The sequence below is a fragment of the Apostichopus japonicus genome, chromosome 5 (genome assembly GCF_037975245.1).
Source record: "Apostichopus japonicus isolate 1M-3 chromosome 5, ASM3797524v1, whole genome shotgun sequence".
In the NCBI taxonomy this organism is placed as follows: domain Eukaryota; kingdom Metazoa; phylum Echinodermata; class Holothuroidea; order Aspidochirotida; family Stichopodidae; genus Apostichopus; species Apostichopus japonicus.
The window spans coordinates 837079-849578 of record NC_092565.1 but is presented as its reverse complement, the minus strand read 5'-3'; the positions used below and the strand labels follow the sequence as shown (position 1 = coordinate 849578).

Sequence of the window (12500 nt, the reverse complement as noted above, 5' to 3'; positions counted from 1 at the left end):
AAGATTGTCAACTTGCATGTATCGGGTACTAGCGGCCTGTGTGTGCCCGACGGAGACGGCAGAACGACACACGGACACTGCATAGAGTTGTGACGTCGTTAAAGAAGACTTGACAAAAAAAAAAAAATAATAAATACAAAAAAATCAAGCGGGTATTGGCATAGGTTTGCCCGACGGCAGAACGACACGCGAACACATGCATAGAGTTTGTGACCGTTGTCAACTTGAATGTATCGGGCGCTGGCTGGGATGTGCCCGGCGGAGACGGCAGAACGACACGCGAACACATGCATAGAGTTTGTGACCGTTGTCAACTTGCATGAATCGGGTACTGGCCTGTGTGCGCCCGACGTTGACGGTAGAACGACCCACGAGCACATGCATAGAGTTTGTGACCGTTGTCAACTTGCGTGTATCGGGTACTGGCCTGTGTGTGCCCGACGTTGACGGCAGAACGACCCGCGAACACATGCATAGAGTTGTGACCATTGTCAACTTGAATGTATCGGGCGCTGGCTTGATTGTGTGCCCGACGGAGACGGCAGAACGACCCACGAACACATGCATAGAATTTGGACTTCCTTGAAGAAGACGTTGACATAAAAAAAAAAAAAAAAAAGTCAAGCGGGTACTGGCTCAAGTGTGCCCGACGGTGACGGTAGAACGACCCGCGAACACATGCATAGAGTTGTGACCATTGTCAACTTGAATGTATCGGGCGCTGGCTGGGATGTGCCCGGCGGAGACGGCAGAACGACACGCGAACACATGCATAGAGTTTGTGACCGTTGTCAACTTGAATGTATCGGGCGCTGGCTGGGATGTGCCCGGCGGAGACGGCAGAACGACACGCGAACACATGCATAGAGTTTGTGACCGTTGTCAACTTGCATGAATCGGGTACTGGCCTGTGTGCGCCCGACGTTGACGGTAGAACGACCCACGAGCACATGCATAGAGTTGTGACCGTTGTCAACTTGAATGTATCGGGTACTGGCCTGTGTGTGCCCGACGTTGACGGCAGAACGACCCGCGAACACATGCATAGTGTTGTGACCATCGTCAACTTGAATGTATCGGGCGCTGGCTTGATTGTGTGCCCGACGGAGACGGCAGAACGACCCACGAACACATGCATAGAATTTGGACTTCCTTGAAGAAGACGTTGACATAAAAAAAAAAAAAAAGTCAAGCGGGTACTGGCTCAAGTGTGCCCGACGGTGACGGTAGAACGACCCGCGAACACATGCATAGAGTTGTGACCATTGCATTGTCACTTGAATGTATCGGGCGCTGGCTGGGATGTGCCCGGCGGAGACGGCAGAACGACACGCGAACACATGCATAGAGTTTGTGGACCGTTGTCAACTTGAATGTATCGGGCGCTGGCTGGGATGTGCCCGGCGGAGACGGCAGAACGACACGCGAACAAATGCATAGAGTTTGTGACCGTTGTCAACTTGCATGAATCGGGTACTGGCCTGTGTGCGCCCGACGTTGACGGCAGAACGACCCGCGAGCACATGCATAGAGTTGTGACCGTTGTCAACTTGAATGTATCGGGCGCTGGCTGGGATGCGCCCGGCGGAGACGGCAGAACGACACGCGAACACATTCATAGTGTTGTGACCGTCGTCAACTTGAATGTATCGGGCGCTGGCTAGGATGTGCGCGGCGGAGACGGCAGAAACGACACGCGAACACATGCATAGAGTTTTGACCACTGTCAACTTTAATGTATCGGGCGCTGGCTAGGATGTGCGCGGCGGAGACGGCAGAACGACACGCGAACACATGCATAGAGTTTGTGACCATTGTCAACTTGCGTGTATCGGGTACTGGCCTGTGTGTGCCCGACGTTGACGGCAGAACGACCCGCGAACACATGCATAGAGTTGTGACCATTGTCAACTTGAATGTATCGGGCGCTGGCCTGTGTGTGCCCGACGGAGACGGCAGAACGACCCACGAACACATGCATAGAATTGGACTTCCTTGAAGAAGACGTTGACATAAAAAAAAAAAAAAAAAAAGTCAAGCGGGTACTGGCTCAAGTGTGCCCGACGGTGACGGTAGAACGACCCGCGAACACATGCATAGAGTTGTGACCATTGTCAACTTGAATGTATCGGGCGCTGGCTGGGATGTGCCCGGCGGAGACGGCAGAACGACACGCGAACACATGCATAGAGTTTGTGACCGTTGTCAACTTGAATGTATCGGGCGCTGGCTGGGATGTGCCCCGGCGGAGACGGCAGAACGACACGCGAACACATGCATAGAGTTTGTGACCGTTGTCAACTTGCATGAATCGGGTACTGGCCTGTGTGCGCCCGACGTTGACGGTAGAACGACCCACGAGCACATGCATAGAGTTGTGACCGTTGTCAACTTGAATGTATCGGGTACTGGCCTGTGTGTGCCCGACGTTGACGGCAGAACGACCCGCGAACACATGCATAGTGTTGTGACCATCGTCAACTTGAATGTATCGGGCGCTGGCTTGATTGTGTGCCCGACGGAGACGGCAGAACGACCCACGAACACATGCATAGAATTTGGACTTCCTTGAAGAAGACGTTGACATAAAAAAAAAAAAAAAGTCAAGCGGGTACTGGCTCAAGTGTGCCCGACGGTGACGGTAGAACGACCCGCGAACACATGCATAGAGTTGTGACCATTGTCAACTTGAATGTATCGGGCGCTGGCTGGGATGTGCCCGGTGGGAGACGGCAGACGACACGCGAACACATGCATAGAGTTTGTGACCGTTGTCAACTTGAATGTATCGGGCGCTGGCTTGGATGTGCCCGGCGGAGACGGCAGAACGACACGCGAACACATGCATAGAGTTTGTGACCGTTGTCAACTTGCATGAATCGGGTACTGGCCTGTGTGCGCCCGACGTTGACGGCAGAACGACCCGCGAGCACATGCATAGAGTTGTGACCGTTGTCAACTTGATGTATCGGGCGCTGGCTGGGATGCGCCCGGCGGAGACGGCAGAACGACACGCGAACACATTCATAGTGTTGTGACCGTCGTCAACTTGAATGTATCGGGCGCTGGCTAGGATGTGCGCGGCGGAGACGGCAGAACGACACGCGAACACATGCATAGAGTTTTGACCACTGTCAACTTTAATGTATCGGGGCGCTGGCTAGGATGTGCGCGGCGGAGACGGCAGAACGACACGCGAACACATGCATAGAGTTTGTGACCATTGTCAACTTGCGTGTATCGGGTACTGGCCTGTGTGTGCCCGACGTTGACGGCAGAACGACCCGCGAACACAATGCATAGAGTTGTGACCATTGTCAACTTGAATGTATCGGGCGCTGGCCTGTGTGTGCCCGACGGAGACGGCAGAACGACCCACGAACACATGCATAGAATTTGGACTTCCTTGAAGAAGACGTTGACATAAAAAAAAAAAAAAAAAAGTCAAGCGGGTACTGGCTCAAGTGTGCCCGACGGTGACGGTAGAACGACCCGCGAACACATGCATAGGAGTTGTGACCATTGTCAACTTGAATGTATCGGGCGCTGGCTGGGATGTGCCCGGCGGAGACGGCAGAACGACACGCGAACACATGCATAGAGTTTGTGACCGTTGTCAACTTGAATGTATCGGGCGCTGGCTGGGATGTGCCCGGCGGAGACGGCAGAACGACACGCGAACAACATGCATAGAGTTTGTGACCGTTGTCAACTTGCATGAATCGGGTACTGGCCTGTGTGCGCCCGACGTTGACGGTAGAACGACCCACGAGCACATGCATAGAGTTGTGACCGTTGTCAACTTGAATGTATCGGGCGCTGGCTGGGATGCGCCCGGCGGAGACGGCAGAACGACACGCGAACACATGCATAGTGTTGTGACCATCGTCAACTTGAATGTATCGGCGCTGGCTAGGATGTGCGCGGCGGAGACGGCAGAACGACACGCGAACACATGCATAGAGTTTTGACCACTGTCAACTTGAATGTATCGGGCGCTGGCCTGTGTGTGCCCGACGGAGACGGCAGAACGACCCACGAACACATGCATAGAATTTGGACTTCCTTGAGAAGACGTTGACTTAAAAAAAAAAAAAAAAAAGTCAAGCGGGTACTGGCTCAAGTGTGCCCGACGGTGACGGTAGACGACCCGCGAACACATGCATAGAGTTGTGACCATTGTCAACTTGAATGTATCGGGCGCTGGCTGGGATGTGCCCGGCGGAGACGGCAGAACGACACGCGAACACATGCATAGAGTTGTGACCGTTGTCAACTTGAATGTATCGGGCGCTGGCTGGGATGTGCCCGGCGGAGACGGCAGAACGACACGCGAACACATGCATAGAGTTTGTGACCACTGTCAACTTGCATGTATCGGGTACTGGCCTGTGTGCGCCCGACGTTGACGGTAGAACGACCCACGAGCACATGCATAGAGTTGTGACCGTTGTCAACTTTAATGTATCGGGCGCTGGCTGGGATGTGCCCGGCGGAGACGGCAGAACGACACGCGAACACATGCATAGAGTTGTGACCGTTGTCAACTTGAATGTATCGGGCGCTGGCTGGGATGTGCCCGGCGGAGACGGCAGAACGACACGCGAACACATGCATAGAGTTTGTGACCATTGTCAACTTGCATGTATCGGGTACTGGCCTGTGTGCGCCCGACGTTGACGGTAGAACGACCCACGAGCACATGCATAGAGTTGTGACCGTTGTCAACTTGAATGTATCGGGCGCTGGCTGGATGTGCCCGGCGGAGACGGCAGAACGACACGCCGAACACATGCATAGAGTTTGTGACCACTGTCAACTTGCATGTATCGGGTACTGGCCTGTGTGCGCCCGACGTGACGGTAGAACGACCCACGAGCACATGCATAGAGGTGTGACCATTGTCAATTTTAATGTAGCGGGTACTGGCCTGTGTGTTCCCGACGTTGACGGCAGAACGACCCACGAGCACATGCATAGAGTTGTGACCGTTGTCAACTGAAATGTATCGGGCGCTGGCTGGGATGTGCCCGGCGGAGACGGCAGAACGACACGCGAACACATGCATAGAGTTTTGACTTCGTTACAGAGACGTTGACAAAAAAAAAATAATAATAATAATATCAAAAAAAAAAAAACATGGTCAACTTTAGTGTAACGGGTATTGCTTAAGTGTGTGACCCAATGGTCAGAAGGAGTGGGCAGAGTGAATCGGATTATATATTAAGGGGAGTGTCTTGTCTCGCCGGTCGATCTTCAAATTGTAGAAGTTTCCTCATATATCTCCTTGATTTCGTCAAGATATATCCGGCACGGGAGCAACCCCGACACTCCTCTGAAAATACGGGTCGCTCCCATGTGAGAAGGTCGATGGTGTGATCGACGGCACGAGTGTCATGCGACCGGGCGTGGGCCGAGTAATTAGCCGACGGTGATGCACACATGCGTAGGCATGGGACCCGTTGTCGTTGCACGAGTCTGTGAGACGGGGCGCCGCCGGACAAGACATACCCGGCACGGGAGCAACCCCGGCACTCCTCTGAAAACACGGGTTGCTCCCGGGTGAGAAGGTCGATGGTGCGGTCGATGGCACGAGTGTCATGCGACCGGGCGAGGGCCGAGATTTAGGCCGACGGTGATGCACACAGGCGTAGGCTGGGACTCGTCGTGTTGCACGAGTCTGTGAGACGGGGCGACGGCCGACCTCGACGGCAGGCCGCCGATGCATCCGCAAGGTGTGGCTCTCGTCCGAGATTTTGAGATCTCTTTAGTGTAGCGGGTATTGGCTTAAGTGTGTGATCCAATGGTCAGAACGAGCGGGCAGAGTGAATCGGATTCTATATATGAGGGGGGTAGTAGAGTCGATCCAAGACTCGAGAAGGCTTTTAATGTCTGTCGTGTGTGTATGCGTGTCATGGTTGGACTCCAGCGGGCCCTTTCGTAGGGTCAGCCGTCGTTTCATCGCGACCATGTGTTGCAACTCGGCGCTCAGAGCGGGGGTTTTCACCCACTCGCCCGTGAGCAGAGGTGTCCCTCCGTGCACACGTATATATCGACGTTCAGATATGAAGCTTTCGCGGACGGGAGTCCACCCGAGACTCGAAAAGGCTCCTTGCCTGTGGTGCGTAAATATGTTTTTGCACGTCAGACCCTTGCTGGCCTTCTCGGTAGGGTCAGCCGTCGTTTCATCGCGACCATGTGTTGCAACTCGGCGCTCGGTGCGGGGGTTTTCACCACTCGCCCCGTGAGTAGAAGGTTCTTTCGTGCATATGTATATATACAATCCCAGATATTGAGCTTTTTCATCGCAGAACCCCGTGGAGAAGAGAGAGAGTAGAGATGAGAGAGAAAGGAGAAGGGAGAAGGCCTCTCGCGTTGCGTGGTCGATGGGCACGAGTGCCATGCGACCAGGCGAAAGGCAACGGCAAGCCGACGGCGACGGCAGGCCGCCCGACTCACCCGCAGAGAATCTGGGTCTCGTTCGAGATTTCGAGATCTCTTAAGTGTAGCGGGTATTGGCTTAAGTGTGTGATCCAATGGTCAGAACGAGCGGGCAGAGTGAATCGGATTCTATATATGAGGGGGGTAGTAGAGTCGATCCAAGACTCGAGAAGGCTTTAATGTCTGTCGTGTGTGTATACGTGTCATGGTTGGACTCCAGCGGGCCCTTTCGGTAGGGTCAGCCGTCGTTTTCATCGCGACCATGTGTTGCAACTCGGCGCTCAGAGCGGGGGTTTTCACCCACTCGCCCCGTGAGCAGAGGTGTCCCTCCGTGCACACGTATATATCGACGTTCAGATATTGAGCCTTTCATCCGCAGAACCCCCGGTGGAGAAAGAGCAGGACCTCGGTGTCGTCAGATATCGAGCTTCTCCACGGGACCCGTTCGGGCATGCTGCCGTTGCTGCGACCATGTGTTGCACTCGGCGCTCGGTACGGGCTTTTTCATCCAAGCAACGAATGCACGCTCGGGCGTGCGATTGCTCTCCCCTGTTCCAGTGGACGAGCCGTCGCCCTCCCGCGTCGCTTCGAACCGGTCCCGTCTCCGAGGCGGGACCACTGCGACTCCTCTCGAGACGACCCAGTCGACTCGGGTAGAGATACACACCTCGAGAATCCCTTCGGGCGGTTCTTCGATCACTGTACCGTAATAGCACGGCATCGACAATTGAGAATTCAGAGAGAGAGAGAGGGGAGTGCGAGAGCGACTCCCGGACGGCGAACGGGCCAGCCCGGTTCTGTCGACCGTTACCTGGTTGATCCTGCCAGTAGTCATATGCTTGTCTCAAAGATTAAGCCATGCACGTCTAAGTACAATCCTGAACATACAAGAGAAACTGCAGATGGCTCATTAGATCAGTTATGGTTTATTGGAGAAAGTCTTATACCATGGATAACTGTGGTAATTCTAGAGCTAATACATGCAACAAAGCGCCGACCCTTCGGGGGAAGCGTGCTCTTATTAGGAACAAGGCCAGCCCGGTCCTTTCGGGGTCCGGTCTCCGCTGGTGAACTCTAGATAATCATGCCGATCGCACGGTCTTGCACCGGCGACGCTCCCTTCAAAAGTCTGCTCTATCAACTTTCGATGGTAAGTATTGCGCTTATCATGGTTGTGACGGGTAACGGAGAATCAGGGTTCGATTCCGGAGAGGAGCCTGAGAAACGGCTACCACATCCAAGGAAGGCAGCAGGCACGCAAATTACCCACTCCTGACACGGGGAGGTAGTGACAAAAAATAACGATACAGGCCTCTTCGGAGGCCCTGTGATCGGAATGAGTACACTTTAAATCCTTTAACGAGGATCTACTGGAGGGCAAGTCTGGTGCAGCAGCCGCGGTAATTCCAGCTCCAGCAGCGTATATTAAATTTGCTGCAGTTAAAAGCTCGTAGTCGGATTTCTGGCCGGGCGGGCGGTCCGCCGTGAGGCGTGCACTGCCCGTTCCCCTTCTCCCCGTCAAACGGGAGTCGTGGGAGATTTTTCCCGGCCAGTGATTCGGTTGGTCGTGCGGTGCTCTTAACTGAGTGCCGTGCGAGACTGGAACGTTTACTTTGAGAAAATTGAAGTGTTCAAAGCAGGCCAAAGTGCCCGAACAGCTCAGCATGGAATAGTGGAAGAGGACCTCGGTTCTATTTCGTTGGTCTTGAGATCCTGAGGTAATGATCAAGAGGGACTGCCGGGGGCATTCGTATTGCGGCGTGAGAGGTGAAATTCTTGGATCGTCGCAAGACGGCCCGACAGCGAAAGCATTTGCCAAGAATGTCTTCATTGATCAATCTTCATTGATCAAGAACGAAAGTCGGAGGATCGAAGGCGATCAGATACCGCCCTAGTTCCGACCATAAACGATACCGACTCGTAATTCGCCGGCGTTCCTCCCATGACGCGGCGGGCAACTCTCCGGAAAACCAAAGTCTTTGGGTTCCGGGGGAAGTATGGTTGCAAAGCTGAAACTTAAAGGAATTGACGGAAGGGCACCACCAGGAGTGGAGCCTGCGGCTTAATTTGACTCAACACGGGGAAACCTACCCGGCCCGGACACAGTGAGGATTGACAGATTGAGAGCTCTTTCTTGATTTTGTGGATGGTGGTGCATGGCCGTTCTTAGTTGGTGGAGTGATTTGTCTGGTTAATTCCGATAACGAACGAGACTCTTGCTTGCTAAATAGTCCGGCCACCCGTCGTGGTGAGCCGCGAACTTCTTAGAGGGACAAATGGCTTTCAGCCATACGAGATGGAGCAATAACAGGTCTGTGATGCCCTTAGATGTCCGGGGCCGCACGCGCGCTACACTGGCGCAAGCAGCGGGTACATTTGCCCTCGGCCGAAAGGTCCGGGTAATCCGCTGAGACTTCTCCGTGCTGGGGACAGGGACTTGTAATTGTGTCCCTTGAACGAGGAATTCCAAGTAAACGCGAGTCATCAGCTCGCATTGATTACGTCCCTGCCCTTTGTACACACCGCCCGTCGCTACTACCGATCGAATGACTTAGTGAGGCCATCGGATCGACCGTCTGGCACCCCCGGCTTCGGCCGGTTGTCGAGGCGCGACGAGAAGACGGTCAAACTTGATCATTTAGAGGAAGTAAAAGTCGTAACAAGGTTTCCGTAGGTGAACCTGCGGAAGGATCATTAACAGAACCCTTCCCCTCCGTGATCGGAGAGGGAACAAAGGGGGAATGTCGGAAAAGCCGTCACAGAGAGACACGCGGAGAGAGCAAATTGGAAAAGCCGGGGGGACTCGAGCGGGGTTTTCACCGCCTCCTTCCCCGTTCCACGGTCGAGGTCAGACCCCGCGCTTCGCCTTCGCTCTCTCCGACAAAAAGGAGACGGGCGTGTCACACACAGACCAGCCCGGGGAGTACCCGGTTCTTCTCTCGTCGTCTGTCTCACGGAGTCTCGCGCTCCCGGTAGCTTCGAGGGAGAAGTCCCGCAAGGGTGGAGACGCCGTCGCCGTCCGCGGCGCGGCGCTCCTCGAGGCATTCTCCGCAGGGCAGAGAAGGGGCACCGGTGTCGCCCGATTTCCCCCCAGTCGGCGAGTCTGACTCGCGCGACCCGCCCTCGCGGCGGTGGGGGGAAGGAGGGAGCCCGCTTCCCCCCTCGGCTCGACGGAGGATATTTCTTTCCAGTCACAAGCAAAGAAGGCACAGAGTCCCCGTGTCCTTTCTCCTTCCGTTCCACTTCTTCCCTCGGCTCTGAGGAGAGTTTGCGAACGCGGGAGTCTTCCAGTGGCAAATGACAATTCTTGGTGGTGGATCACTCGGCTCGTGCGTCGATGAAGAACGCAGTTAGATGCGAGAATTCATGTGAATTGCAGAACTCACTGATCATCGACTTATTCGAACGCAAATGGCGGCTCGGGGATGCTCTGCTCCTCGAGCCACGTCCGTCTGAGCGTCTGAAGACAATCACTCACAGAGTCGGCGTGTTCGCGCGCCGGAGGAGCGCCCGGCCGCAGCCGTCCCTTCGACGGCCGGCTGCGTCGGGTCAGTGTCAGATGGAGTTCTGTGATGTCGGCGCCGGTGAAACTCGGCGAGCAGGCTCGATCGGTAACCGGGGGTTCGTCGGTCGTGCGACGTGCCATCGGGGTGTAGACGTATGCGCCCGTGGTGCGGTCCAGCGTCCGACCCCCCGGAACGGTCGAGGAGCCTCTGCCGGGCAGAGCCGGTCGACCCAATCGCGGGGTCTCTCGTCCTCCCGTCTGCGTTCTCGCAGGCGCATGGTAGGCCACCCTTTCCCGCCGGCGACCCGATTCTTCGGGGAGCGCCGGGGAAGGAGAGACCCCGGGTCGCCGCTATGACTCCGATCACGTTCCACGTGTCTTTCACGATTCCAGACCTCAGATCGGATGAGATTACCCGCTGGATTTAAGCATATCACTAAGCGGAGAGAAAAGAAACTAACAAGGATTCCTTCAGTAGCGGCGAGCGAAGCAGGAAGAGCCCATCGCCGAATCCCCGCGCCCGTTTGCGGTGCGAGGGACCTGTGGCGTAAGGAAACTGAACTCCGGTCGACAGAGTCCGGCCGCAGTCCACTGTGATCGGGGCTGCAGCTTACCCGCAGCGGGTGTAAGGCCCGTAGGGCGGACTCGAAGGCCGGAGGGAAAGCTTTCCAAGAGTCGGGTTGTTTTAGAATGCAGCCCAAAGAGGGGTGGTGAACTCCATCCAAGGCTCAATACTATGCACGAGACCGATAGTCAACAAGTACCGTGAGGGAACGTTGAAAAGAACTTTGAAGAGAGGGTTCAACATTGCGTGAAACTGCCAAGAAGTAAACGGATGAGTGCCGCATGCTACATGGGGCGTCCGGTTGATTCAGGCGCGGTCGGCGCGGCAGCGTGTGCGGGTTCGGATCCCTCGGGACCGACCCGCGGCGCTTCGCCGTCCGGTCCGCGTCGCACTTCTACCGTTCGGCGCCCTTCCCGGCGACCGACCGAAGAGCGGAGCAGAGGGGCGGGCGAGGCTGCGGCGTGCGGGGGCTTCGGCCCTCGCCGTCTTACGCCGCCCGTCACGGTTGCTCACTGCGCTCTCTGTCGAGGACTCTGCGTGACGGCCTGCCCCCCCGGGGGTTCAGGCAGCGGGGTCCGGGCCACCGGCGTCTCCGTCGGTCGCGTGCACAGCTTGCTGTCGCGTGGCCGGCGGGATCCGGAGGGTCCGGTCTCGCCGCGGCTTCGGCCGAAGCGGAGGGTCTGTCGGGCGTGAGCGAGGCCTCCTCATTCGACCCGTCTTGAAACACGGACCAAGGAGTCTAAGCAGGCTTGCAAGTCGAGGGGGTCTACCGAAACCTATCCTGGCATAACGAAAGTGAAGGTCGGCACAGGGCCGTCACGAGGCGGGATCCCGGCCCTCTGGGTCGGGCGCACCGCCACCCCGTTCCGTCCGGCTCGTCCGGTGGAGCGGAGGAAGAGCAAGCATGCTAAAACCCGAAAGATGGTGAACTATGCTCGGGCAGGAGGAAGCCAGAGGAAACTCTGGTGGATGTCCGCAGCGGTTCTGACGTGCAAATCGATCGTCCGACCTGAGTATAGGGGCGAAAGACTTATCGAACCATCTAGTAGCTGGTTCCTTCCGAAGTTTCCCTCAGGATAGCTGGTGCTCGGGAGATATTCGTGAACAATTTTATCTGGTAAAGCGAATGATTAGAGGCCTTGGGGCCGAAACGACCTCAACCTATTCTCAAACTTTCAATTGGTAAGAGGTCCGACTCGCTGGCTTGGAGCCGGACGAGTGAGAATGAACGAGTGCTCAGTGGGCCACTCTTGGTAAGCAGGACTGGCGCTGTGGGATGAACCAAACGCCTGGCTAAGCCGTCCGACTCGGTCGCACATCAGAGCCCACAAAAGGTGTTGGTTGATACAGACAGCAGGACGGTGGCCATGGAAGTCGGCATCCGCTAAGGAGTGTGTAACAACTCACCTGCCGAATCAACTAGCCCTGAAAATGAATGGCGCTGAGCGTGATGGCTGTGCCGGGCCGTCGGGGCAAGGAGAACCGAATAGAGTCGGCCTCGACGAGTAGGAAGGACGCCACGGTGAGCTAAGAAGCGGTCCGGGCGAGAGCCCGCGTGGAGCCGCCGTGGGCGCAGATCTTGGTGGCAGTAGCAAATACTCTAACGAGAGCCTGGAGGGCCGAGTTGCGGAGAAGGGTTCCATGTGAACAGCAGTTGCACATGGGTCAGTCGATCCTAAGCCCTAGGGAAGTTCCGCTCCGAGCGGCCGCGAGAGCCACGCCGACCTCCCTCCCGGGAACGGCGGGGTGATCGCACCCTGGGCGAAAGGGAACCGGGTCAATATTCCCGGACGTACAGACGTAGTCCTCCTCGTGGTGTCGTGCGCGTGGGCCTCCTCGCGGGGTTCCGCGCGTCGCGGCACTGCGAGGGCAAAAGCCGTGAGGCACACTAGCCCAGAGACGCTGGCCGAGGGCCCCGGGTAGAGTTTTCTTCTCTATATGAGGGATTTTGTGGTTTAGCCCGGACCCTGGTTCTTCCTATGATGGGGA

General features: G+C 56.2%; 2 non-coding genes and 1 pseudogene across 2 annotated transcripts in view; all 3 read left to right on the top strand.

Moving 5' to 3' along the window:
- Positions 1-7249: 7249 nt before the first annotated feature.
- On the top strand, positions 7250-9138 carry LOC139968378 (small subunit ribosomal RNA; annotated as a pseudogene).
- Positions 9139-9743: 605 nt separating this feature from the next.
- LOC139968212 (5.8S ribosomal RNA) lies at positions 9744-9903 on the top strand. Its single transcript, XR_011793250.1, has one exon. It is a non-coding gene; the product is annotated as a 5.8S ribosomal RNA (ribosomal RNA).
- Positions 9904-10337: 434 nt separating this feature from the next.
- LOC139968407 (large subunit ribosomal RNA) overlaps positions 10338-12500 on the top strand; it is a 4028-nt gene continuing 1865 nt past the window's right edge. Inside the window, exon 1 of the ribosomal RNA XR_011793406.1 lies at positions 10338-12500. This exon is cut by the window's right edge and continues 1865 nt beyond it. This is a non-coding gene — a ribosomal RNA (large subunit ribosomal RNA).